General features: G+C 36.1%; 1 pseudogene; it reads left to right on the forward strand.

Moving 5' to 3' along the window:
- Window positions 1-27,621, forward strand: part of LOC139900844 (cell division cycle 20.2, cofactor of APC complex-like) — a 78,004-nt pseudogene that overhangs the window by 1,842 nt on the left and 48,541 nt on the right.

The following is a 27,621-nucleotide window of genomic DNA, read 5'->3' on the forward strand; positions in this document are numbered from 1 at the left end:
CTCCAATGCATCAGTTAGCTAAACATCATAGGGCAGCACATAAGCTAATCTTCACCTGAGACAAACATGCTTAAAATGTCAACACAATGGTTGAGTGAACATCATAGGTTTTTATAATCAAAAAGTTTTTAGACTACAAGATTTAATTCAAAACATCAAAATATTCAATATGCCATGAGTTATAATATCGAACTAAACATTAACCCCTGACACTGTACGGGTGTCGGCAATCATTATTATGTACCCCCTTGACGATCACGCCAATGGGTAGAGACGTCACTCTCAATAGGCCTACTCACAATAATTAAGCTTGCAATATTTCAATTCCAGCAATTAACGATATTATGGCGGGGATTTGCATGTAAAGATATAATCAATGCAAGTTAACAAAATTCTCACGAAGTTGTATTTCAAATAGTTTAGGTACTTGTGTCTAAATTGTAAATCATTTAAAAGCAAGCATGTGTCTCACCCCAAGATTTATAAAATACATTAAAATATGTAAAAGATGGGCTATGAAGTTCACCTTAGTAGCAAGTAAGAAATTCCACGCAAGATGTAAGAACGGTGTATGTGTTCGGAGATCTCAACCTAGAGATATAACCTTTGATTAGTTAATGTCTAATAGACATAAAGTTTGTTTATTAATATAATGAATATATTTACAGTGACCGTTATTGTCAACAGACAAAGTGTATTTATTGATATAGTAACTATATTAACAGTTGTTTTCGAGAAAAGTTTCTATTTCTCAAAAGTTTCTATTTTTGGAAACCTACCATTTGTGGAAAGCTTCCACTTATAGTAAGCTTCTAGTTTTAGAAGTTCGGGTTATAATTCTTAACAAAATGTTGTACAATCTCGCCCAAACTTTGTTACTATCATGCAAGTCACTCGAATGATCTATTGTTACCGGGCGCCCAGGATTCTTGACCAGAATCTAAGTCATGGCATTTGAAATCCACAAGCGGTTCCCATAAGGCAACAAGGACCACCCTAGGCCACATGTCTCGGTGATGTTTGTAGACTTTGTACGTTACCTTTAATTATAACCTTCACGTAATATGTAACGACCCTGGATTTTCGAACGTTTACTTATTAATATTTATTATTAATACTTGTGTTTTATTGAATGTATTGCTTATATACATTTACTTGTTACCACGATTAACTTTGAATGCCCCGAAACGTCTTTGTGACACACATACTTTTCACAAATGATATTTTTAAATATCATTTACATTCATGATTAAGTTTTATTAATCATTTTAATTAACTAAGGTTACTAGTTAATTACTTGGACTTTATTGGATTTATTTGTTAATTAATGGAACTTGGACTTTTATTAGTGTTAATGGACATAAGAGCCCACCCTACACACTAAATGGATTAACTAGCCCATTACTCATGTAAGTATTACCTAAAAACTAAACTAGATAAATTAACTTGGTATGGAATCTAGTTACTTACACCTTTCCCATGTAAACACCCCTAATTACCAACTTTTGAGCCATAAACATGCAAGAACCTTGTGGACAATTTTCTTCCCCCTTGACCCTTGGAGACCGTCGGCCTTAGTAGGCCTTGAGGAGTATTTTTGTTTCATTTTTTGATTACTTCTTACTTGTATCCTCTCATTCCAAACACACACTCTTACTTGCAACTTTCTTTTTCTCTCATATTCTCTCATCTTGTAGGTAACTTGAACAAATATTTCTCTTCTTTTCCCTTACTAAAACAGTAACATATACTCATATAATCATCATCATCACTTGTTGTTCATTGTTGTTTAGTTACTTGTTGTTTATTGTTGATTACTTACTAGTTACTAAGAACCAAACTCTTTAGTTTGTTCTTCATTTATCTTGTTCATACAAGAACATACAAGAACATAAACTTTCTAGTTTATGTTCTACATTTAATGTTTGAAAGATTGTAAGTTCATGTGTTGTAAATCATTACTTGAATTCATGTTAGTAAACTTAAAGTTTACTTCCTTAAAGATCAAGACTTTGGCTTGAATCTTTAAAGTATGAACAACCATGACTTGTTACTTGTTTATCTAGCTTATTTCTTCATTTATTGCTCTTATAAATTCGTGATTCATATGGTTGTTGGTCAAGTGTTACTAGTTAACTTTGATCTCATTTTTCTTGAACTAAAGTTAACTTTATGATTTCAAGAACATGGAAGTATAACTTTCTAGTTATAACTTCATAAACTTATGAAAGATCTAAGTTCTAAAGCTTATGGTCTATTTATTTTGTCATAAACAAAAGCTTGTAAGCTTACATAAACTTTACAAGATGAAAATCTAAGTTTTGTAACTTATGGTTTCTCTAAAGTAAAGATTCAAGTATTATTACTTAGGATTTAACTTAATAACTTTAGATCTAGACCTTTAGGTCTTGGATCTTCAAGATCTAACTAAGAACTATGTTCTACATCTTAAGATCTTGATTAGTTAGTTTACTTTCAAGTTTTTAGTTCAATATTACTTTTATAGTTTATGTATGTGTCGGATCTAAGATTTTGATGTAACCTTGGTTCATCAAGCTACTTGCAACACTTAAATGAGTTGTGCTACATGTCTTAGACTTACACAAGTGTTATGATGGTCAAACCTTGGTTAATATGATGCAAACATATCAACGAGTTGTACACTTGAAGCTATATGCATCAAGGATGAGAACCGTGAAGAGCATCGAGCACCAAGAACCCACCGAAACCTACTGTTTACTGTTTTCTGGAACAGACCCGAATACTTGGGCTACTGTAAAGTTGATTTTCAGTTATCTCTATTCGAGTAGATAATTTTTCGTTTAAGACTCGTCTTAATCCGAGTTACAATTTAGGATTTATGGCCCTCCGATCGTCACTATGTCCTTTTAACGTTGTGCTGAAAATTCTGACCTACTCGCACTTAGACCGTCCCCACGGTCAAACGAAGACGAGTTTGCTTCTGGAATTTTTACCACAATTAGAGGACTCATATACGGAGCCATGGCTACAAGTCTTATCTTATTTCAGTAGGTATAGAGGCTGTGGTGACTGACCGAAGTCAGCCTTTGTTTTAAACTCTTTTCATGAACGAAACTTACTTTACACCTTTTGTTTGATGATGAATGATGATGACCCTTAAGACCTAATTTACATACATTTAAACCTATTGGGAGGATTTACTGACTTAGTAATATTTGACTTAGTTTGAGGACTTTCCGGACCTACGTACTTGCTTACTTCCCGACTCGACTTTACCACTAGTTTACCACTGTGAGTTATAGCATCCCTTTTTACTTTAACTATTTTGGGAACTGAGAATACATGCGCATTTTACATTTTACATACTAGGCATGAGTACTTAAACTTTATGTATGTGTGGGTTATACAACAGCATAAACATTCCCTTTAGCTCGGTAACGTTTAGTCATTGGTTTTTGAACCGGTGAACGCGAATCTTAGATATGGATCCATAGGGTTTGACATCCCCATTCGGGCTAGTCGCGCTAGCATTTAATGAGTATTTAATACTTCGTAAACATACGCACTCACCAAGTGTACTTTCAGGGGGTTTTAAACATTAAGTTAGTTACCAAGTGCCCACGGTTAAACATATACTTTATCATACTGTTTGAAACGCTCTTTGCAGCACTGAAATCTCGTGGCCTACCTTACATTACTGTTATACTTAAACTATAGCTCACCAACCTTTGTGTTGACGTTTTTAAGCATGTTTTTCTCAGGTGCTTAAGGTTAGCTGCTTCCGCTGTTGTACTAGTCTTGCTGTAGACACCCGCTGCTTTAGAGATGTCACCGCATGAACGTTTAGCTTGCATTCAAACATTAATACTTTTGAACTATGATTTGTAATGACCTGAGAGTCACGTACTATTTCTAATTGCTTCTGTTCATTGAGGCATACTTTTGATGTAAAACATTTGACGTTGGTTATGACGTCACATTTTTTCATGAATGCAAACTTGTTTTGAAAACGCATATAGTGTTTGACCTTGTAATGATCCTGTTGTTGATGGTCCGTACATGTTGATTTAGTACAGGGCGTCACATTTGGTATCAGATCATTGGTTGTAGGGAATTAGGTTGCATTAGTGACTCTAAGACCGACCCGAGTAGGATTCACTAATAGGACTAATCTACAACTTGCTAGTTTACTTGTTTCCGCTGAACTTACTGCATGCTGCTGCTTACTTTTACTGCTATATGCCGTATGCTATTACATGATTTTACTACTGCATGCTATTATCTGCTTTCGATTGCATGATACTTGTCGTTACTTACTGTTACACATGATCTAGACTGTTGTAGTTACTTGGCCTAATACGTGCTTGCTTTATGACTTACTGACATGGAAAATCTATTTTTCCTTGTTCAGATGTCGGATATTCCACCTGCTATCATTTTAGGCTGCGACACAGACTCATCAGCCACTTCACCTGCCGCTGTTGCCGATCCTCAGATCCCGTCGGCGACACACTCTAGTGACCCAGGTGCTTCGTCCTTCGAAGCTAGTAGTCATGCGCCTGCCCCAGTGGGTACTGCAGACGGAGCCCAGGACCTCCCGGAGATTCCAGCTCCACTTGCCCCGGTACCTCAGGAGCCACAGCACCATCCCGGTGGTGTTGTGATTCCCGCATAATTTGGGGAAGGTCCATTCCGTAATCAGTATCGTCATTGGTGCCGACGCGCTCCTGATGGACATTTGGTGTCGATCTCGCCTTTCAGATATCGACAGATGATGGCAGCCCGAGGAGAGCCAGTACAGCCACCTGTGCAGCCACCTACACATGATTCAGATGACCCATCATCCGATGACACATCCTCAAACGACTCTAGTGTCGAGGATTCCACCGATGACTCCGATGAGGAGGACCCCGATGATGCACCTGTTCAGCCACCCTCCACCTCGGAGAAGAAGCGGTACCGTTTTGATGGTACCGTCATTCCAGGGATTAATGGAGGTCGAGCATTCACTGATGCATATGGTTGGCGTCGTAGGGTTACCACCCGTAAGCGGTTGTGCCATATCCTGCTGATCCCTTCATCCGTAAGCCTTACCACTTCGCAGCCTCTACTTCTGGAGCCGGACCGTCTGCACCACCAGCTCCACCAGCACCACCCGTACCGACTGAACTTCCTACCCCACCATCTCCCACTGTCGAGGAACTGACAAGGGAGGTGGAGATCCTCCGTGTTCGGGTAGCTGAGCTCGAGGACCAGATGTCCCACGTATTGGACATCCTACACCCACCTTCACCGTAGGACTTTTGTAGTAGATTTCATTATGTAATCTCTTTTGTAGTTTCTTGTCTTACTTATGTATTGTACGAACCTACGCGAATGTATGAAACTTATTATTAATGAATGGAACTTTGTGTTGTTTACTTTTTGCACAAGTGTTCTATTTACGTTACTGTATGATGGATTTGTGGTACTTGTATCTAGTTGCTCTACTTAATTAACATGTGATGTGCTATTTCCATGTTGGTTGTTATATACTGTATTATTATATATTGAACGCTGGATTTTGACTTGAGTCAAAATGTTTGTTTAGAACACCATGGCCAACGGACGATCAACACCTACCGCAGCCCAAATCGAGGAGATGATCAATGAGCAAGTCACCGCAGCTTTAGCAGAAAGGAACCTCCAAGCTCCACCGCCACCGCCACCGGTTATTCAGCCCATTCGTAATTGGTGCACGTACAAAGAGTTCCAAAGCTGCAAGCCTCATAAATTTAGCGGAATGGAGCGGCCAGTTGGTCTCACTAGATGGTTCGAGAAATTAGAATATGTGTTTTGAGTTAGTAACTGCTCAGAAGTGAATAAAACCAAGTTTACTTCATGCACTATGTGTGACGGCGCACTAACATGGTGGAACATGTTGGCTCAAGCAAAAGGTATTGATGAGGCATTTGCTACTCCATGGGAGGAATTCAAAGGGGCCCTGATTGAGGAATATTGCCCTAGGACCGAGATCCAGAAGATGGAAATTGAGTTTATGCAGTTGAAGGTTGTGGGAAACGACCTCGATGGTTATAATCGTAGGTATTTGGAACTAGCCCTGATGTGTCCTACCATGGTTACCCCAGAGTTCAAGCGTATGGAAAGATATTTGTGGGGACTTCCTAAGTCCATTAAGGGAAACATTACCTCTTCCAAACCACCCAATGTCCCGGAAGCGATGTGCATGGCGCATATTTTAATGAACCAAATCATCAGCGATGAACCAGAGAAGGCTAAGTCTGAAGCGAGTAGTAGTGAGAAGCGCAAATGGGATAACAAAAGGGGAAGGACCTATGATCAAAACCCGGCGAAACGACATGAGGGTTTCAGAGGAAACAATAACGGTGGAAACCCCAATCCAAACACCAACTCAAACCCCAACTACAAGGGTACCCTACCACAATGCAAGCGGTGCTACAAGCACCATACTGGGTATTGTAACATTGTTTGTGAAAAGTGCCAACGGACTGGGCATATTGGTAAGGACTGCAAGGTCACCACCACGACTGGGAAGCCGAACCCCAATGGACCAAAAAAGTGCTACGAATGCGGACAAACGGGCCATTTTAGAAATGCGTGCCCCAACAAGCGAAGAGACGGTGGACCACCGTGTGGTAGAGCTTTCAACGTTAATGCAAGGGATGCACGCGAGAATCCCGACTTGGTGACAGGTATATTCACTATCAACAATCTATTAGCTTCTGTCTTATTTAATACTGGTGCCGATAGAAGTTATGTATGTAGACACTTTTGCGATAAGATTAATTGGTCGTTAGTCCCTTTAAAAGAGAGTATGCTTGTCGAAGTAGCCAATGGTAAACTTGAAAAAGTTAACCACATTAGTCGAGGAGCTATTATCAACATAGCTGGTGTAGATTTCGAGATTGATTTGATACCCATCAAATTGGGAAGTTTTGACATGATCTTCGGTATAGATTGGTTGACCAAGATAAGGGCCGACATTATCTGTGGAGATAAAGATCTTCATATACCACAAGGAGATGGTGAGCCACTGATCATTTACGGAGAGAGATGTACCTCAAAGCTGAACCTCATTAGTTGCGTGAAAGCGCAAAAGATCATGAAGAAGGGACGTCTTGCTGTCCTAGCGCATGTGAAAACATTAGAAACCGAGGTGAAGAGTGTGAACGATGTTCGAATTGTGAACGAATTTTCCGATGTCTTTCCTGAAGAATTGCCTGGATTACCGCCACCAAGAGCCGTAGAGTATCAAATCGATTTAGTGCCAGGAGCTGCACCTGTAGCTCGCGCACCTTATCGACTTTCACCTTCTAAGATGCAAGAGTTACAGAGTCAACTACAAGAGCTGTTAGATCAAGGATTTATCCAACCCAGTTTCTCGCCTTGGGGCGCACCTGTCTTATTTATGAAGAATAAGGATGGATCTTTCCGTATGTGTATCGACTACCGTGAACTCAACAAATTGACAATCAAGAATCGGTATCCTCTTCCCCACATTGACGATCTTTTTGATCAACTTCAAGGATCGAGCGTCTACTCCAAGATCGATTTGCGATCCGGTTATCACCAGTTGAGGGTGAAGGAAAGTGATGTGATGAAGACTGCATTCAGAACCCGTTATGGTCATTATGAGTTTCTCGTGATGCCATTCGGATTAACCAACGCACCTGCCGAGTTCATGGACCTCATGAATCGTGTCTGCAAGCCGTACCTGGATAAGTTCATTAGCGTCTTCATAGATGATATTCTCGTCTACTCCAAGAGCGAAGAAGAGCATGAGCAACATCTTCAATTAGTACTTAAACTCTTGAGGCAAGAGAAACTTTATGCGAAATTCTCCAAGTGTGAATTTTGGTTGAAGGAAGTCCAATTTCTGGGTCATGTTGTGAGCGACCAGGGTATCAAAGTTGATCCCACCAAGATTGAAGCTATCAGCAAGTGGGAGACCCCCACTACTCCGACTCATATTCGCCAATTTCTAGGTCTCGCCGGTTACTACCGAAGATTTATTGAAGGATTTTCTCTGATTGTGCGTCCTTTGACCGCACTGACTCACAAAGGGAAGAAGTTCATTTGGGAACCCGCACACGAATCAGCATTTCAAACCTTGAAGAAGAAGTTGACCACCGCACCTATCTTATCTCTTCCTGAAGGCAGTGACGATTTTGTCGTTTATTACGATGCTTCGAAAAGCGGTTTTGGTTGTGTACTGATGCAACGCACAAAGGTTATCGCTTATGCTTCTCGTCAAATGAAGATTCATGAACGGAACTACACTACTCACGACCTTGAACTTGGAGCCGTTGTATTTGCGCTCAAATTATGGAGACACTATTTGTATGGAACGAAAAGTACTATCTTCACCGACCACAAGAGTCTCCAGCACATGTTTGATCAGAAGCAACTGAATATGAGACAGCGTCAATGGATCGAGACACTAAACGACTATGATTGTGAACTTCGTTATCATCCTGGAAAGGCCAATGTTGTAGCTGACGCTTTGAGCCGAAAGGAGAGGATGGCACCTCTTCGTGTACGGGCTCTGAACATCACCATTCATTCAAATCTCAACAGCCAAATCCGAGTAGTCCAAGATGAGGCTCTCAAGGAGGAGAATATATCTCATGAACATTTGAACATTCTTGTCTCTCGATTCGAGGTTAGGGAGTCTGGACTCCGATGTTATGCCGGAAGAATTTGGGTACCTCTTTATGAAGATCTACGAAACCTTATACTTGATGAAGCCCACAAATCGAGATATTCGATTCATCTCGGAGAGGGCAAAATGTACCACGATCTTAAAGAACAGTATTGGTGGCCGAATCTTAAGAAAGACATTGCAACTTATGTTGGTAAGTATTTGACTTGTTCGAAAGTTAAGGCCGAACATCAGCAGCCCTATGGATTACTTCAACAACCGGAAATCCCGCAATGGAAGTGGGAAAGGATAACAATGGATTTCATCACCAAGCTACCAAAGACGGTGGGCGGATACGATACCATCTGGGTTATCGTTGATCGTCTTAACAAATCTGCACACTTTCTAGCGATGAAGGAGATGGATACAATGAAGAGACTTGCTCAACTATACATTAAAGAGGTTGTATCTCGTCATGGTGTACCTTTATCGATCATCTCAGATCGCGATCCCCGTTTTGCCTCTAGATTTTGGCGTTCTTTGCAAGAAGCCATGGGAACTCGTCTCGACATGACTACTGCATATCATCCACAGACTGACAGGTAAAGTGAACGAATGATTCAGACCTTGGAAGACATGTTGCGTGCATGTGTTATTGATTTTGGAAAGGCCTGGGAAAGGCATTTGCCACTCGCCGAATTTTCTTACAACAACAGTTATCACTCGAGTATTAATGCCGCAACTTTTGAAGCATTGTATGGCCGCAAGTGCCGATCTCCTATTTTTTGGGCCGAAGTAGGCGAAAAGCAAATCACCGGACCCGAGGTAGTCCATGAAACAACGGAAAAGATTGCTCGAATTCAAGCGAGACTTAAGACTGCCCGTGATCGTCAAAAGAGTTATGATGATCTTAAACGTAAAGACATTGAATTCAACGTGGGTAACCGTGTAATGTTGAAGGTTTCACCTTGGAAAGGTGTGATCCGTTTTGGAAAACGTGGAAAGTTAAACCCGCGATACATTGGTCCTTTTGAAATTTTGGAGCGTGTTGGACCCGTTGCTTACCGTCTAGACCTCCCGACACAATTGAGCTCAGTTCATCCTACCTTCCACGTGTCAAACTTGAAGAAGTGTCTTGCTGCACCCGAACTCATCATACCACTGGAAGAACTTACCATTGACGACAAACTCCACTTCGTGGAAGAACCTGTCGAGATTATGGACCGTAAGGTCAAAACTTTGAAACGCAACAAGATTCTGATCGTCCGAGTACGATGGAATGCCAAACGAGGACCTGAGTTTACTTGGGAGCGAGAGGATCAAATGATGCAGAAGTATCCTCACCTTTTCCCGACTCCTCCATCTACCTCAACTTAAAATTTCGGGACGAAATTTTCTTTAACAGGTGGGTAATGTAACGAATCTGTATTTTCCAACATTTACTTATTAATATTTATTATTAATACTTGTGTTTTATTAAATGTATTGTTTATATACATTTACTTGTTACCACGATTAACTTTGAATGCCCCGAAACGTCTTTGTGACACACATACTTTTCACGAATGATATTTTTAAATATCATTTACATTCATTATTAAGTTTTATTAATCATTTTAATTAACTAAGGTTACTAGTTAATTACTTGGGCTTTATTGAATTTATTTGTTAATTAATGGAACTTGGGCTTTTATTAGTATTAATGGACTTAACATCCCACCCTACACACTAAATGGATTAACTAGCTCATTACTCATGTAAGTATTACCTAAAAACTAAACTAGATAAATTAACTTGGTATGGAATCTAGTTACTTACACCTTTCCCATGTAAACACCCCTAATTACCAACTTTTGAGCCATAAACATGCAAGAACCTTGTGGACAATTTTCTTCCCCCTTGACCCTTGGAGACCGTCGGCCTTAGTAGGCCTTGAGGAGTATTTTTGTTTCATTTTTTGATTACTTCTCACTTGTATCCTCTCATTCCAAACACACACTCTTACTTGCAACTTTCTTTTTCTCTCATTTTCTCTCATCTTGTAGGTAACTTGAACAAATATTTCTCTTCTTTTCCCTTACTAAAACCGTAACATATACTCATATAATCATCATCATCACTTTTTGTTCATTGTTGTTTAGTTACTTGTTATTTATTGTTGATTACTTACTAGTTACTAAGAACCAAACTCTTTAGTTTGTTCTTCATTTATCTTGTTCATATAAGAACATACAAGAACATAAACTTTCTAGTTTATGTTCTACATTTAATGTTTGAAAGATTGTAAGTTCATGTGTTGTAAATCATTACTTGAATTCATGTTAGTAAACTTAAAGTTTACTTCCTTAAAGATCAAGACTTTGGCCTGAATCTTTAAAGTATGAACAACCATGACTTGTTACTTGTTTATCTAGCTTATTTCTTCATTTCTTGCTCTTATAAATTCGTGATTCATGTGGTTGTTGGTCAAGTGTTACTAGTTAACTTTGATCTCATTTTTCTTGAACTAAAGTTAACTTTATGATTTCAAGAACATGGAAGTATAACTTTCTAGTTATAACTTTATAAACTTATGAAAGATCTAAGTTCTATAGCTTATGGTCTACTTATTTTGTCATAAACAAAAGCTTGTAAGCTTACATACACTTTACAAGATGAAAATCTAAGTTTTGTAACTTATGGTTTCACTAAAGTAAAGATTCAAGTATTATTACTTAGGATTTAACTTATTAACTTTAGATCTAGACCTTTGGGTCTTGGATCTTTAAGATCTAACTAAGAACTATGCTCTACATCTTAAGATCTTGATTAATTAGTTTACTTTCAAGTTTGTAGTTCAATATTACTTTTATAGTTTATGTATGTGTCGGATCTAAGATTTTGATGTAACCTTGGTTCATCAAGCTACTTGCAACACTTAAATGAGTTGTGCTACATGTATTAGACTTACACAAGTGTTATTATGGTCAAACCTTGGTTAAGATGATGCAAACACATCATCGAGTTGTACACTTGAAGCTATATGCATCAAGGATGAGAACCGTGATGAGCATCGAGCACCAAGAACCCACCGGAACCTAGTGTTTACTATTTTCTGGAATAGACCCGAATACCTGGGCTACTCTAAAGTTGATTTTCAGTTAGCTCTGTTCGAGTAGATAATTTTTTGTTTAAGACTCGTCTTAATCCGAGTTACAGTTTAGGATTTATGGCCCTCCGATCGTCACTATGTCCTTTTAACGTTGTGCTGAAAATTCTGACCTACTCGCACTTAGACCGTCGCCACGGTCAAACGAAGATGAGTTTGCTTCTGGAATTTTTACCACAATTAGAGGACTCATATACGGATCCATGGCCACTAGTCTCACCTTATTTTAGTAGGTATAGAGGCCGTGGTGACTGACCGGAATCAGCCTTTGTTTTAAACTCTTTTCATGAACGAAACTTACTTTACACCTTTTGTTTGATGATGAATGATGATGACCCTTAAGACCTAATTTGCATACATTTAAACCTATTGGGACGATTTACTGACTTAGTAATATTTGACTTAGGTTGAGGACTTTCCGGACCTACGTACTTGCTTACTTCCCGACTCGACTTTAGCACTACTTTACCACTGTGAGTTATAGCATCCCTTTTTACTTTAATTATTTTGGGAACTGAGAATACATGTGCATTTTATGTTTTACATACTAGGCACGAGTACTTAAACTTTATGTATGTATGGGTTATACAACGGCATAAACATTCCCTTTAGCTCGGTAATGTTTAGTCATTGGTTTTTGAACCGGTGAACGCGAATCTTAGATATGGATCCATAGGGTTTGACATCCCCACCCGGGCTAGTTGCGCTAGCATTTAATGAGTGTTTAATACTTCGTAAACATACGCACTCACCAAGTGTACTTTCAGGGGGTTTTAAACGTTAAGTTAGTTACCAAGTGCCCACGGTTAAACATATACTTTATCATACTGTTTGAAACGCTCTTTGTAGCACTGAAATCTCGTGGCCTACCTTACATTACTGTTATACTTAAACTATAGCTCACCAACCTTTTTGTTGACGTTTTTAAGCATGTTTTTCTCAGGTTCTTAAGGTTAGCTGCTTCCGCTGTTGTACTAGTCTTGCTGTAGACACCCGCTGCTTTAGAGATGTCACCGCATGAATGTTTATCTTGCATTCAAACATTAATACTTTTGAACTATGATTTGTAACGATCTGAGGGTCACGTACTATTTCTAATTGCTTCTGTTCATTGAGGCATACTTTTGATGTAAAACATTTGACGTTGGTTATGACGTCACCTTTTATCATGAATGCAAACTTGTTTTGAAAACGCATATAGTGTTTAACCTTGTAATGATCCTGTTGTTGATGGTCCGTACATGTTGATTAAGTACGGGGCATCACATAATAGGTGTATGCACACAATGAATTTTTAATGTACTTAATATTTATATATATAGGTGATAATATAACTTAGTGTGATTAAAGTGTTACCATATAGATAGGTTTATAAGTTATAATAATAATATTATTACTCTAATTACTTTTAATTAATCAACCCTCATTATGTAATCTCATCATTACATGTGATATATATATATATATATATATATATATATATATATATATATATATATATATATATATATATATATATATATATATATATATAAGTAACTAGAGGGGGGTGAATAGTTACTTAATACGTTTTTAACACTTTTTCGATTGATCACCAAATTCGATTTAACTTTGATCAACCAACTCAACTCAAACTTGATGTGTATAGTGTATATGTTCAAAATGATAAATGAAGTAATGTAAAGAACATAGACACAAGGATTTATAGTGGTTCGGGTGGATGTTAACTAATTCACCTTAATCCACTCCCCGATTACACTAATCGAGATTTGTTGCTTCACTAAGCACTTTTCTCCAAACCCGGTGGAGATCCGATTTACAAGTCTTCAACTTCTTTGGTAGACAACAAATCTAATCTTTCAATCCCTTTGAAAGATCAACTCCAACCTAGATCAACTTGTCTTCACCTTGGACAAGTATTAATCTCCAAATAAGATTAATCAACTTCCTAAGTCCCTTTAAGGAAGTGGATCACTAAGCTAGCCTATGCTTCTACTAATTGAAGTTACAAGACTTATACACTTTGCAATGATGATCCTAACACAATACTAGGACATACATTACATTAAGTAAACTCACAAGATAAATGATTTTGATTAGTAAGTTTACAACAACCCAATTGTATATCTATAAGATTATAGAATCTTCTCTTGCTTGGTCACATTTGAGTAGTAATTGATGCACTTGTGATCACTGGAGATAAGCCTTTGAAATATGCAAGAGGTTCAGCTTCAAATGCTCTTAAATGTTTACCTTTTATAGTGAGATTCAAAAAATAGCCGTTGACACACGGTTGCCTGAACGGTCGACCGTGGTGCGACCGTGCGTGCTCCAGTCTAAATTAGGTATCTGTTGTATAGCCGTTTGACTCAAATTTGAACACCATATTTTGGCACCTTTACTCCTTCTAGCACCTGCAAAAGAAACCAAACATCCTAGACAAGTACTATATGCATTAAGCGTGTGAGATTTGGTCTTAATGCATGAAAGTGACTAATCATTCCAAAAGTGGCAAACCCAACATTCTTGGAGAAGTGTCTTGATTGATATTTAGGGAAATTTCAGTTTAGTCAAGACTTAGTTAGTCACATTAATGTCTTTGGTTCAATTCTAAAGACTAGTCACTATGTCATTAACTTCCTAGTTTCAATTAATAACAAGTCATGTTCTTTTTAAGTTTAGTTAGAGATTAATTAAGCAATGTCTCTATAAGATAATCATGAAGCATGTAGAGACATCAAAGTTAAGTCATAAGCAATCACCCTTAGTTAGTTAGACTAGATCAAATAGACAATTGACTATACTTTCATTGTGAACCATTTTACACTTAATCTATTGGAGTAGGTTAGTTACTTGAATCCTAACTAATGAGCACATAGCAAACATATTAATCAAGTTGAAAAGTTTATGAGTATTAAGCATATTGGCAAGTAGCAAGTAATACTCACATAGCAAAAGATAGTTATTCTAGGATCAATCATATAGATACTTGTATAACTTATAATTTAAGCACTTAATAAGTTTAATGTGCAATATGTAACATTACATGATTAATGTGTAAGCACACATTAATGTCCAACACATGCACAAGGGAAGAGCAATCTTTAGTTGGGACTTGGTGACTATCCTAAATGTATCTAAGTGTGTTTTAGGACTACAAGTTATTACTAGTTAATCTTGAGAGCATTGTTCCTCATTTAGCCTTAATTAATAACTAAGTCATTTCTAATAGCAATCATTGTTCTATTGACATTGGCTTAAGTGTGTTGGTACTTGATGATCATACTAAGGATATCTAGATAAGAATTAAGATCACAAGTCGTTGATTAACACTTATGTGTTATGCCTAATCTTGGTTAATTTGTCATTAAGATATCATTAGGCGCAATTAATCACAATTAGTGTTTTTATGACCAAACCTTGGTTGAGTATGAAGAAGGCATCTATTCTAAGCATGTTGAGAAAGGTTTCATGAATTACAGATGTCGGGAACTAGTAAAACTTTATTTGGTCGAAAAGGGTAACAGAGAAAACTGCGGTCGCACTGCGGTTGACCGTGGTGGCGATCGTGCAACTTGTTTTCACAAAACTGCGTTGCAATTCAATTTGGGTTTTCACGGTTGACTATGCGGTCGACTGTACCTCGACCGTACGTTTAGCTGAACTTTTAGTTTCATTCTTTAACCTATGTTTGACTTGGTCGTTTGCAAGATAAAGTATGAATTAGTGACCTTGCGTGTTTTATGTTAAGATGTCAGTCATCACTTATGCATATGTATGTGTCATCATCAAAACATATTCTTTGGTTAATCACACTTTGGTTAATCATACTTAAGTTTATCGTTTAGTGCATTAATCCACATTCAACCAACATTCTCCCCCTTTTTGATGATGACAAACATACAAGTGATGAGGAACATTTTGCTATAAATACGCAAGTGTTAACAATCAATTGTATCCATCTTTCTCCCCATTTTGTCGAAGCAAAAAGGTTAGCTCCCCCTAGAACTAAGCTCGCCCTTAGAACAAAACTCCCCCTTAAGTTGTGCATATTGGAAAAACATATATATTAAAACACAACAAGCACACATTTTATTCAAAGCAATCATGAAACATAGTAATGCATATATGAAAATATGTATGGAGGGTACAACAATTGAAAGTAGCTCTATTAAGCATGGGTGATGATGCATTTGGTTCCTGAGGGAAATGTGAGGTTCAGTGCGTTGAGATGCTTGAACAGAAGCGTCAAGCGGCGACCATAAGGATAGGATTGTGAAGGATCTTGTTTAAGATCTTGGATCCTGGAAGCCATTATGTAGGAAAGATTTACTTGTATGGACTTGGTTAAGCACCGCATGAGTCCAAGTTCAGTCATGGAAACTTTATCATCATCTTCTTTTCTAAAGAAAATGTTGTGACTTATGATCATTTTGCATGTTCCATACTCTGGTCGAATGTCATTGTCAAAAACTCCTTCTTGAGAGAGAGTACTTAGTTTTAGTTCTGGATCAATGAAGAGTGAGGTTAGTGCTCTTATTGGAATGAACTTTGGAAGGAGTTGTATATAATTTTTCGTATCATAGAACTCAGCTCCTTTTGTGGGCACTCTAAGGACGTAGTCAAATAGTTTAAGTGTCATCACATGGTCTTGATCAAGCAGAGTGAATTTTACCCTTCGGTCAGAGGTAAATTCAAACTTTGAATAGAATTGCTTGACAAGTGAAGGAAATGTGTAGGTTTTAAGTGAAAGAAATGATCCCCATCCAATTTTATCAAAATCACTTTGAAGAGTAGGATAGACATAGAACACTTCATGTTCTTCTTGGATGTGTCTTGAATCATCTTGAGAGTTCTTCTTTTCATCACATGGAAGTTTGTTGTGAAATTTTATCATTTTGAGATTTAAGTGATGTTTGGAGTTTGAGAAGATAAAGGGTTTTGGAGAGCTCATTGTTTTGAGGTGCAAGAAGTTCTTTGAGAATTCTCAATTTAAAGAATCTTGAGCAAGGATTTCCATCCATTTTGAGTAATTGTTTTGTTCAAGAATTTTAAAGAAGAAGTTAAATTTGATTTCTTTTAGATATTGTTTGTAAGTTAGTGGTATTGATTTGCTATAGGTGTGTATTTAATGAACCTTGAATGAATTGCAGTCAATCTGCTGTCACTGTCACGGTCAGCCGTGCCTGCAACCGCATGTTATCTGCAACACATTTTTATTTATTTAGTCTTTCACATTTTTGGGTAAGATTAAGGCATTATAAAGTTCAAATGCATTATGTCTACATCCAATCATAGAATCATAGCAAAATTGTCTTACACATTCCTTGCCATAATTATTCTTTTTCAAGGAATTCTTAGATTGATTCACTTGAATTTTCATCCTCCATATCGCTTATCTTGTAGGTCAACTTCTTTATTACTCCTTTCATCATCTTCATAATCTTTGACTCCTTTTTGAGATTCTTAATTTGTTCCTTGTAGATTTTTTCCATCTTTGCCATTATCTGACACGCTTGAACTTGTTCATCAGCTTCTTCGTCTTCACTGTCAGGTATCTCAGCATTTTCTCTACCGATCCTTACTTCTCCTGACGTCCTTTTTCGTTTTCAGGAGGTTACTTCTGAGGTTTTTGGTCCTTTGAATATGGCAAGTGTAGGATGAAAGTTATCACTTGTGACACCCAAATAATCAAACACTTTATTGAGATGTAGTCCATAGGGTAATGCACGAATGGTTTCCGTAACAGTTCCGTTCATTCTTGATGCCATGAGATATGCCATATTTACTTTGATATCATTTTCTAAGCACCACATCAGAGCAAATTGAGTGGCGTGGACATTTGAGTGATTGCCTGATTTGCAATAGATGTTGTGGATGATGATTTTGTTCAAAGTGTCATACTCAGGACGAAGGTGTTTTCCTTGTACTCCAGATTTCTCAATTTCAGTTCTTGGAGCATCATTTTTGCACAGTGTATCGATTAGAGGAGTTTTATTTGAAATGAAGTCAGGAAGGTTCGAAAGATCATGTAGTCTGTTGTAGAACATTTCTGCCTCAGTGGGAACATCCAACATGATCCCGAAATCCTTGAGTGAATAACGATAATTAACGCCCAGAAGATTGAAGAATACTTCATCATTCATAAAGTTGAAATTAGCGTAAAATTCTCGAATAAGTGAGGGATTGGATAGGGCGGTTTAGAGTGAGAAAATATTTCCATTTGAGTTTTTCAAACTGCCTTACAAGTTTAGGCATTTCGGTGTGAGCGACTCTTCTCCCGTCGGCAATTTTTCTGCCTGTAAGAAATTCAATGTTGTTGGCAATTCTCTCTTTAGGATCAGATGGTTGATCATATGAGTCTTTTCTTTTTGCTACAACAGTCTTGCCTTTTCTTCTAGCCATTTTCTACACAATGATACTTTAGATTAGTTCAAGGTGTATACTTCAATTGTAGCTAACAAGTTTTGCAAACTTAAATTATCATCAATACTTAGGTGTTTTGATGTTAATATTCTTCACATTTTCACTCTTCATTAGTGTCAATGAGTTTGCTACTAGATTAAGATTTTCACAAAGTTCATATGTGTTCTAGACTTTTGAAATCATCGTCAACACATGTTTTGACATTCAAAATTATTACACTCAATTTGCAATAATGTCATTCATATCATATGAACAATGCTTCTATGGAAATCTAACCTAGATGTATAATGAATCCTAGAATTATCCAAAGTTAAATTAATACATAGATATACAATAATCATTACCACAATCATTTCTAAATTGTTCTTCAAGAACAATTTCAATTGTTTGCATCAATTTAGGTTTTGATTCATTCTAGTTAGGGTTTCTTCATAACCCTAATTCATCATACAAACACAATTAAATGTTAGGAAAGCAAGGATTAATCATACCGAAAGTAGGAATTGAAATTGAAGGAATGAGCATTCTTCTCCGTGCGGTCGATCTCCTCAGCCGTGTGTAGGTGTGTGTGTTTTGAAGTGGGTTGAAAAGAAATAAAAGTGAGGGTTTAGTTTAATTTAAAGCAGAATCAGGCCACGCACGGTTGAAGCACGGTCGACCATGGTGTTAGCCGTGCAGATATACTCACATGTACAGGACAGGAGTCTGCGGTCGTGTATACGATCAGCCTTGGTGCTGCCGTAGATCCTTCTGATCACTTGTTTCTTCACTTCTTCTTTCTTCGAACGCGTTTTGACGATTCTTAGGCTCTATAGAATACTTGAGGACAGGTTTTCTTTTCCTAACATTGAATGATTACATCCTCCTGATATTTAATCATCAATGACACGTAATATACTATATCTATATGTATGTATGTATGTATGTATGTATGTATGTATGTATGTATGTATGTATGTATGTATGTATGTATGTATGTATGTATATATATATATATATATATATATATATATGTGTATATATATATATATATATGTGTGTGTGTGTATATATATATATATATATATATATATATATATATATATATATATATATATATTCATATTTAATCATTCATATAGTATACACAAAACGCATTAATCTAGTATTTATCATGCAATATATATTTTCACATAAACACACAATCCTAAGGCAAGTAAGCTTCCTACACTAATCTTTTGAAATCATTTTTCAAAAACAATTTTGCATTTGTAAGAAAAACCTTTCATTAATACAAAGACTTTTTGAGAAGGTTATTCTCATTAGCATTTTGATCATTGTTTTTGATTGATTTTAAGATTACTCAATCCTTGACTTATCCCTACCATGGAATTGCTAGCTTGGTCCATTTTTCTCATATTCTCAATTTTATTAATAATGGACAATGGACTTTGATTACAAGATTTGTGTTTGATAGAGTCGTGACATATATTCATTTCATGTTTATCTCTTGATGAATCACAAATAGTTATCCTTTCAAGTTTTCTTTTCAAGGTGTTATTTTTATCAATTAAAACTTTGTTAAGTTGTCTAACTTTGTGTAATTCTTTCTCCAAAAGTTTTACTTTGTTACGACTACTATCATACACAAATTTAATGGTCTTGTAATCATCTAACAATTCTTCATAATTAGAAGGATAGAATACATGTACCTCATTGCAATCCATGCTTGAGACGCCATCTTCTTTGAATGGAGATTCAACCTCTTCTTCACTTTGACCATCTTGATCCAAATCATTCAAAGAACTCATGAGGCAAAAGTCTTCATTTCCATCCAACCCTTTTGCTTGAGAATCACCAACCTTTTCCAAATCCTTCCCAATTCCTTTACCCTTTAAACTTCTAGAGTTTAAATCTTCTTGAGAACATAGTGAATCCCAACATTCTTTAGCACTTTCACATGAAATTATCTTTAACCTTTTTTACTAGGCAGAATTTCATGAAGTAGTGAAATTGCATCAAATTGTTTCAAAATATCATTGTTTTGAAATGTTCACTTCACTAGCCTTGAACTATCTTTTGGTACAAAGTCTCCTACTTTGATTATTCTCCACAAGTAGTAATCCTTGAATTTGAGATAAGACTCAAATCTTAATTTCCACACATCAATATTCATCTTATCAAAGATTGGTTCTTCTTTCACAAATTCTTCCAAGTATCCCATAGTTTGAGTTAATCCGAGAATCGCTGACTCAAGTTTTTGCACAAAACGAATTTTGACGCTTTCGCGATCATTTGTAGTGCAATGTTTTGAGCAACCGCTCTGATACCAATTGTAAGTAACTAGAGGGGGTTGAATAGTTACTTAATACGTTTTTAACACTTTTTCGATTGATCACCAAATTTGATTTCACTTTGATCAACCAAGTCAACTCAAACTTGATGTGTATAGTGTATATGTTAAAAATGATAAATGAAGTAATGTAAAGAACATAGACACAGGGATTTATAGTGGTTCGGGTGGATGTTAACTAATCTACCTTAATCCACTCCCCGATTACACTAATCGGGATTTGTTACATCACTAAGCACTTTTCTCCAAACCCGGTGGAGATCCGATTTACAAGTCTTCAACTTTTTTGGTAGACAACAAACCTAATCTTTCTATCCCTTTGAAAGATCAACTCCAACCTAGATCAACTTGTTTTCACCTTGGACAAGTATTAATCTCCAAATCAGGTTAATCAACTTCCTAAGTCCCTTTAAGGAAGTGGATCACTAAACTAGCCTATGCTTCTACTAATTGAAGTTACAAGACTTATACACTTTGCAATGATGATCCTAACACAATACTAGGACATACATTACATTGAGTAAACTCACAAGATAAATGATTTTGATTAGTAAGTTTACAACAACCCAATTCTATATCTATAAGATCATAGAAGTTTCTCTTGCTTGATCACATTTGAGTAGTAATTGATGCACTTGTGATCACTGGAGATAAGCCTTTGAAATATGCAAGAGGGTCAGCTTCAAATGCTCTTAATTGTTTGCCTTTTATAGTGAGATTCAAAAAATAGCCGTTGACACACGGTTGCCTGAACGGTCAACCGTGGTGCGACCGTGCGTGCTCCAGTCCAAATTAGGTATCCGTTGTACAGCCGTTTGACTCAAATTTGAACACCATATTTTGGCACCTTTACTCCTTGTAGCACCTGCAAAAGAAACCAAACATCCTAGACAAGTACTATACGCATTAAGTGTGTGAGATTTGGTCTTAATGCATGAAAGTGAGTAATCATTCCAAAAGTGGCAAACCCAACATTCTTGGAGAAGTGTCTTGATTGATATTTAGGGAAATTTCAGTTTGGTCAAGACTTAGTTAGTCACATTAATGTCTTTGGTTCAATTCTAAAGACTAGTCAGTATGTCATTAACTTCCTAGTTTCAATTAATAACAAGTCATGTTCTTTTTAAGTTTAGTTAGAGATTAATTGAACAATGTCTCTATAAGATAATCATGAAGCATGTAGAGACATCAAAGTTAAGTCATAAGCAATCACCCTTAGTTAGTTAGACTAGATCAAATAGACAATTGACTATACTTTCATTGTGAACCATTTTACACTTAATCTATTGGAGTAGGTTAGTTACTTGAATCCTAACTAATGAGCACATAGCAAACATATTAATCAAGTTGGCAAGTTTATGAGTATTAAGCATATTGGCAAGTAGAAAGTAATACTCACATAGCAAGAGATAGTTATTCTAGGATCAATCATATAGATACTTGCATAACTTATAATTTAAGCACTTAATAAGTTTAATGTGCAATATGACACATTACTTGATTAATGCGTAAGCACACATTAATGTCCAACACATGCGCAAGGGAAGAGCAATCTCTAGTTGGGACTTGGTGACCATCCTAAATGTATCTAAGTGTGTTTTAGGACTACAAGTCATTACTAGTTAATCTTGAGAGCATTTTTCCTCATTTAGCCTTAATTAATCACTAAGTCATTTCTAATAGCAATCATTGTTCTAGTGACATTGGCATAAGTGTGTTGGTACTTGATGATCATACTAAGGATATCTAGATAAGAATTAAGATCACAAGTTGTTGATTAACACTTATGTGTTATGCCTAATCTTGGTTAATTTGTCATTAAGATGTCATTAGGCGCAATTAATCACAATTAGTGTTTTTATGACCAAACCTCGGTTGAGTATGAAGAAGGCATCTATTTTAAGCATGTTGAGAAAGATTTCATGAATTATAGATGTCGGGAACTAGTCTAACTTTATTTGGTCAAAAATGGTAACAGAGAAAACTGCGGTCGCACTGCGGTTGACTGAGGTGGTGACCGTGCAACTTGTTTTAACAAAACTGCGTTGCAATTCAGTTTGGGTTTTCACGGTTGACTATGCGGTCGACCGTACCTCGATCGTGTGTTTAGCAGAACTTTTTATTTCATTCTTTAACCTATGTTTGACTTGATCATTTGCAAGATAAAGTATGGATTAGTGACCTTGCGTGTTTTATGTTAAGATGTCAGTCATCACTTATGCATATGTATGTGTCATCATCAAAACATATTCTTTGGTTAATCACACTTTGGTTAATCATACTTAAGTTTATCGTTTAGTGCATTAATCCACATTCAACCAACAATATATATATATATATATATATATATATATATATATATATATATATATATATATATATATATATATATATATATATATATATCCATACCTACATGTTACATATACATATACTCTTTATTATTATGTTATGTATATGTTTATAGCTATAATATATATGTATATATTTTATGTATGTGTTACATATACTTAAGTGTAAAGATGGTACATATATATACATATAACTACTTATCAACTTTTTGTAATTTCTTATAATGTATACATGATACATATACACATGCTCATACATATATATTTTCTTTTTAGGTTTTACTAACTTCATATACATATACATACTTACTCATACATACACTCAACGTACAAATACATACATGTATACACATACATACAGACGCATGTATATACATACATACATACATACATACATACATACATACGAGTATACCTACCCTATACATATACATACGTACGTAAGCATGCATGTATTATTATCACATAAAATCATAACCTTATTATCATATTCAAGTTCATAATTCATAATACTTAATCTTAACATAACTATCATCATGATCAATTCATAATTCGTAATCTTTTAACCATATTCATCTTATTCATAATCATTAATCATAATATTTACTCATATTCATAATCCCTAACTTATTAATCTAGTTTTATGATAATCATAATTATTTATAGTTTATATTCATAACACTTTATTCATAATAATTAGCTAGTTCAATATCATAATAACCTAACCATAATACTTATAATTCAACATACTTAATCTTATTTATCATAACCATAATCTTTAGCTATTTTCATCTAGTTCATGATCAAATTATAATCATACTTATTATCAACAACATAACAACTTAAAAGTAATAGATTAAAAAGCAAGATTAAGTTAAGGTTCTAGGTATACCTCAACAAGATTAGAATCAAGAAGATGTGATGAATATGGACCGAAACAAACACAGAATCCAATCAGCAAAACACGACCCAAACAGGAGGTTAATGGGTCTGTTTTGTCACGCAAACAAGCAGGAAAATAGGCAGCAACACGCAGCAAAACAAGTCGATCTTGGGCTGTCTTTTGATCACAAAAACTTGCAGGAAAAACAGGAGGAACAGCAGGAAAAAATGTAGCAATTTCAGCAGCAAGAAACAACCCAAACGAATGGGTTTTTGGGCTGTTTTGGGTCACAAGATATAGCAGAAAAATAGCAGCAGGAAAGCGACTTTAAGGGCTGTTTGGGTGTCAATTACAGCAGGAAAAAGGAGCTATTTTTGGGTCAAATAAAAGGATGGTGATGGGATGCAAAACTGCCGACGGAAAACAAGGAAAAATGGAGGGATTTATGGTTTAATGTGTGATGCAATTGTGAATGAGAAAAGATCAAGCTAATGGGTCTTTTTATAAGAGATTAAGAAGTGTTGTAATCACATTAGGATTGTTAGGAAATAACTTAGTGATCAAGGACTACTTGGAGAGAAAGGATTAAGAGTTAGGATTAGGATAGGATTAGTTTACTTAGTGATCAAGTTATTCTTTTTTTTTAAACACCTTGGCCGATTTTATTTACATTTATATTATTTTTTTATATAATTCAGCACTTATATATATATATATATATATATATATATATATATATATATATATATATATATATATATATATATATATATATATATATATATATATATATATATATATATTACTACTTGATAAGTGTCATTAATTTATCATTTTTGTTCTACAAGTTTAATTAATTTTATTTGTTTCCTCACTGTTTTAAAAGTTTAACAAAAATGACACATTTTATTAGTTACAATGCTACATGTATATATATATATATATATATATATATATATATATATATATATATATATATATATATATATATATATATATATATATATATATATAAAATTTATCATTTTTGTTCTACAAGTTTAATTAATTTTATTTGTTTCCTCATTGTTTTAAAAGTTTAACAAAAATGACACATTTTATTAGTTACAACACTACATGTATATATATATATATATATATATATATATATATATATATATATATATATATATATATATATATATAATTTGATTAGAGTAGAGTTTATAATAATAGGGTTTATATTATTATTAAATAAATATTAGGGTTAGGGTTTAAGGTCTTAAGTTACTAGCATTAATTTACAGGAGGCTTAATTAGTCGAGCACTTATTATATCTGAATAAAAACCCTAACTATAATACACAGAACAAGATAATGAATCCTAAGGCAATTTAGTATATTCAGAATGGAAAAATGAGGGTTGTTATAGTACCTCCCCGTTAATAAAAACTTCGTCCCGAAGTTTTAGGTAGACTTCTCGGACGCATCTACGGTTGAGAAGAGATGGGGATATTTCCACTTCATTTGGTCTTCACGTTCCCAGGTATACTCGGGGCCTCTCCATGATTTCCAATAGATCTTAACAATAGGCTTTGTTTCAAGCCTCTAACCTCACGATCCATAACCTCTATTGGTTCTTCAATGGAATGCATTTTATCATCAATGCGGATATCATCCAAGGGAATAACAAGTGTGTCATCAGCAAGACACTTTTTAAGATTCGAGATATGAAATGTATGAACTTTAATTAATAGGAAGTGTTAACTAAAAATTACCATTCAGTCAATGTTTTGTTAAAGCAAAGTTTACACTTAATTACGGTGGGGATCTACATTTTCATCCGTATGAGGCCTCCAATAAAACTCTTTCACATCGTGATACATTTTACTAGAGCCTGGGTGAATAGAATACCTAGTCTTATATGCTTCATCCAAGACTAGTTCTCGAAGATTTTCGAAGATTGGGACCCAGATTCGGTTATCGAAATACCTTGTTCCGTTTCCCTTGAGTTCAAGTTGCTTTTCGAGACTTTTAAGTCCCTCGAGTTGGACATTCTCTTCCTTCAATGCCATAAGTTGTGCTTCACGGATTTGAGATGTAAGATTCGTACGAATACGTATTTTTAAAGCTCGGACTCGGATCGGTTTGGCACGATCCTTTCTACTAAGGGCATCGGCAACTACACTCGCCTTACCAAGATGATATTTAAGCTCACAATCATTTAATAATTCGACCCAATGCCTTTATCTCATGTTCAGTTGCTTCTGGTCAAAGATATGTTGAAGATTTTTATGATCGGTAAACACCGTAAATTTTGTCCCGTAGATATAATGTCTCCACATCTTCAATGCGAATACCACAGCTCCTAACTCTAGGTCATGCTTGGTATAGTTCTTCTCATATTTCTTCAATTGTTTAGATGCATAAGGTATAACTTTGTTACGTTGCATTAAGACACATCCGAAACCTTGGTTCGAGGCATCACAATAGACTACAAAATCATCGGTGCCATCGGGTAATGATAGAATCAGGGTTGTGGTCAATTTATCCTTTAAAGCAGATCCCTGTTCTTCGAACCACTCAAACTTCTTCCCATTATGAGTTAGCTTGGTGAGGAGTTTTGCTAGAATAGAAAGATCCTTGATAAATCTTCGGTAATAACCAGCAAGTCCCAAAAATTGGCGAATATGTTTCGCACTCTTAGGAACTTCCCAGTTTTGAATAGCGGTGATTTTCACTGGATCGACATGTATTCCTTCACTATCAACTACATGTTCGAGAAATTGTACGGTTCGTAGCCAAAATTCACACTTGGAGAATTTGGCGTACAGTTGTTCCTTCTTTAAGAGCTCTAGAATCAATCGCAGATGTTTCTCATGCTCTATCTCACACTTGGAATAGATTAAGATGTCATCGATGAAAACTATCACAATTTGGTCAAGATAAGGTTTGCATACATGGTTCATAAGATCCATGAATACAGTAGGAGCGTTCGTTAAACCAAAAGGCATGACAAGAATATCATAATGTCCATAACGAGTTCAGAAAGTAGTCTTAGAAACATCAGCTTCTTTGACTCTCAATTGATGATAACCCGACCTAAGATCAATCTTAGAATAGATTATTGATCCTTGCAGTTGGTCAAACAGGTAATCAATGTGCGAGAGTGGATAATGATTCTTGATGGTTAGCTTGTTGAGTTCTCAGTAATCAATACACAATCTCAACGTGCCATCTTTCTTCTTAACGAATAGAACGAGTGCACCCCACGGAGACGAGCTAGGACGAATGAAACCTTTCTCCAAAATTTCTTGGAGTTGGTTGGATAATTCTTTCATCTCAAGTGGAGCTAAGCGGTATGGTGCCTTTGCAATAGGTACAACGCCGGGGGTCAAATCGATCTGAAACTCAACCTGTCGTCAGGGAGAGAGACCAGGGAGTTCTTCAGGAAACACTTCAGGAACGAAGCATGCCTTATAAGGGTGTGGAGACCTTTCCTAGCATGACGCGTTTTGGGACCACAATTGCAGCAGATCTCATGAGAACTATGCAGTTAACGTGCTCAGGTGAGAGCACTAATAGGATGGGTGACCTCCTGGGAAAGTGCTCGTCGTGTGTGGTTGCCAAGAAAAATCTGTGTGCCTACGGGCAAAGCGGACAATATCATGCTACGGGGAACGTTTACCGGGGATGTTACAAATGGTATCAGAGCCAGGCCCCAGACCAAACGTGCACAGCGAGGACGTTGTGTCCCATTAGGGGGGAAGATTGTAACATCCGCATTACATCCATCCCACATCGGTTGGAGAGGGGAACGAAGCATGCCTTATAAGGGTGTAGACACCTTTCATTTAGG

This window comes from Rutidosis leptorrhynchoides, chromosome 3, assembly GCF_046630445.1.
Source record: "Rutidosis leptorrhynchoides isolate AG116_Rl617_1_P2 chromosome 3, CSIRO_AGI_Rlap_v1, whole genome shotgun sequence".
NCBI classification, from domain to species: domain Eukaryota; kingdom Viridiplantae; phylum Streptophyta; class Magnoliopsida; order Asterales; family Asteraceae; genus Rutidosis; species Rutidosis leptorrhynchoides.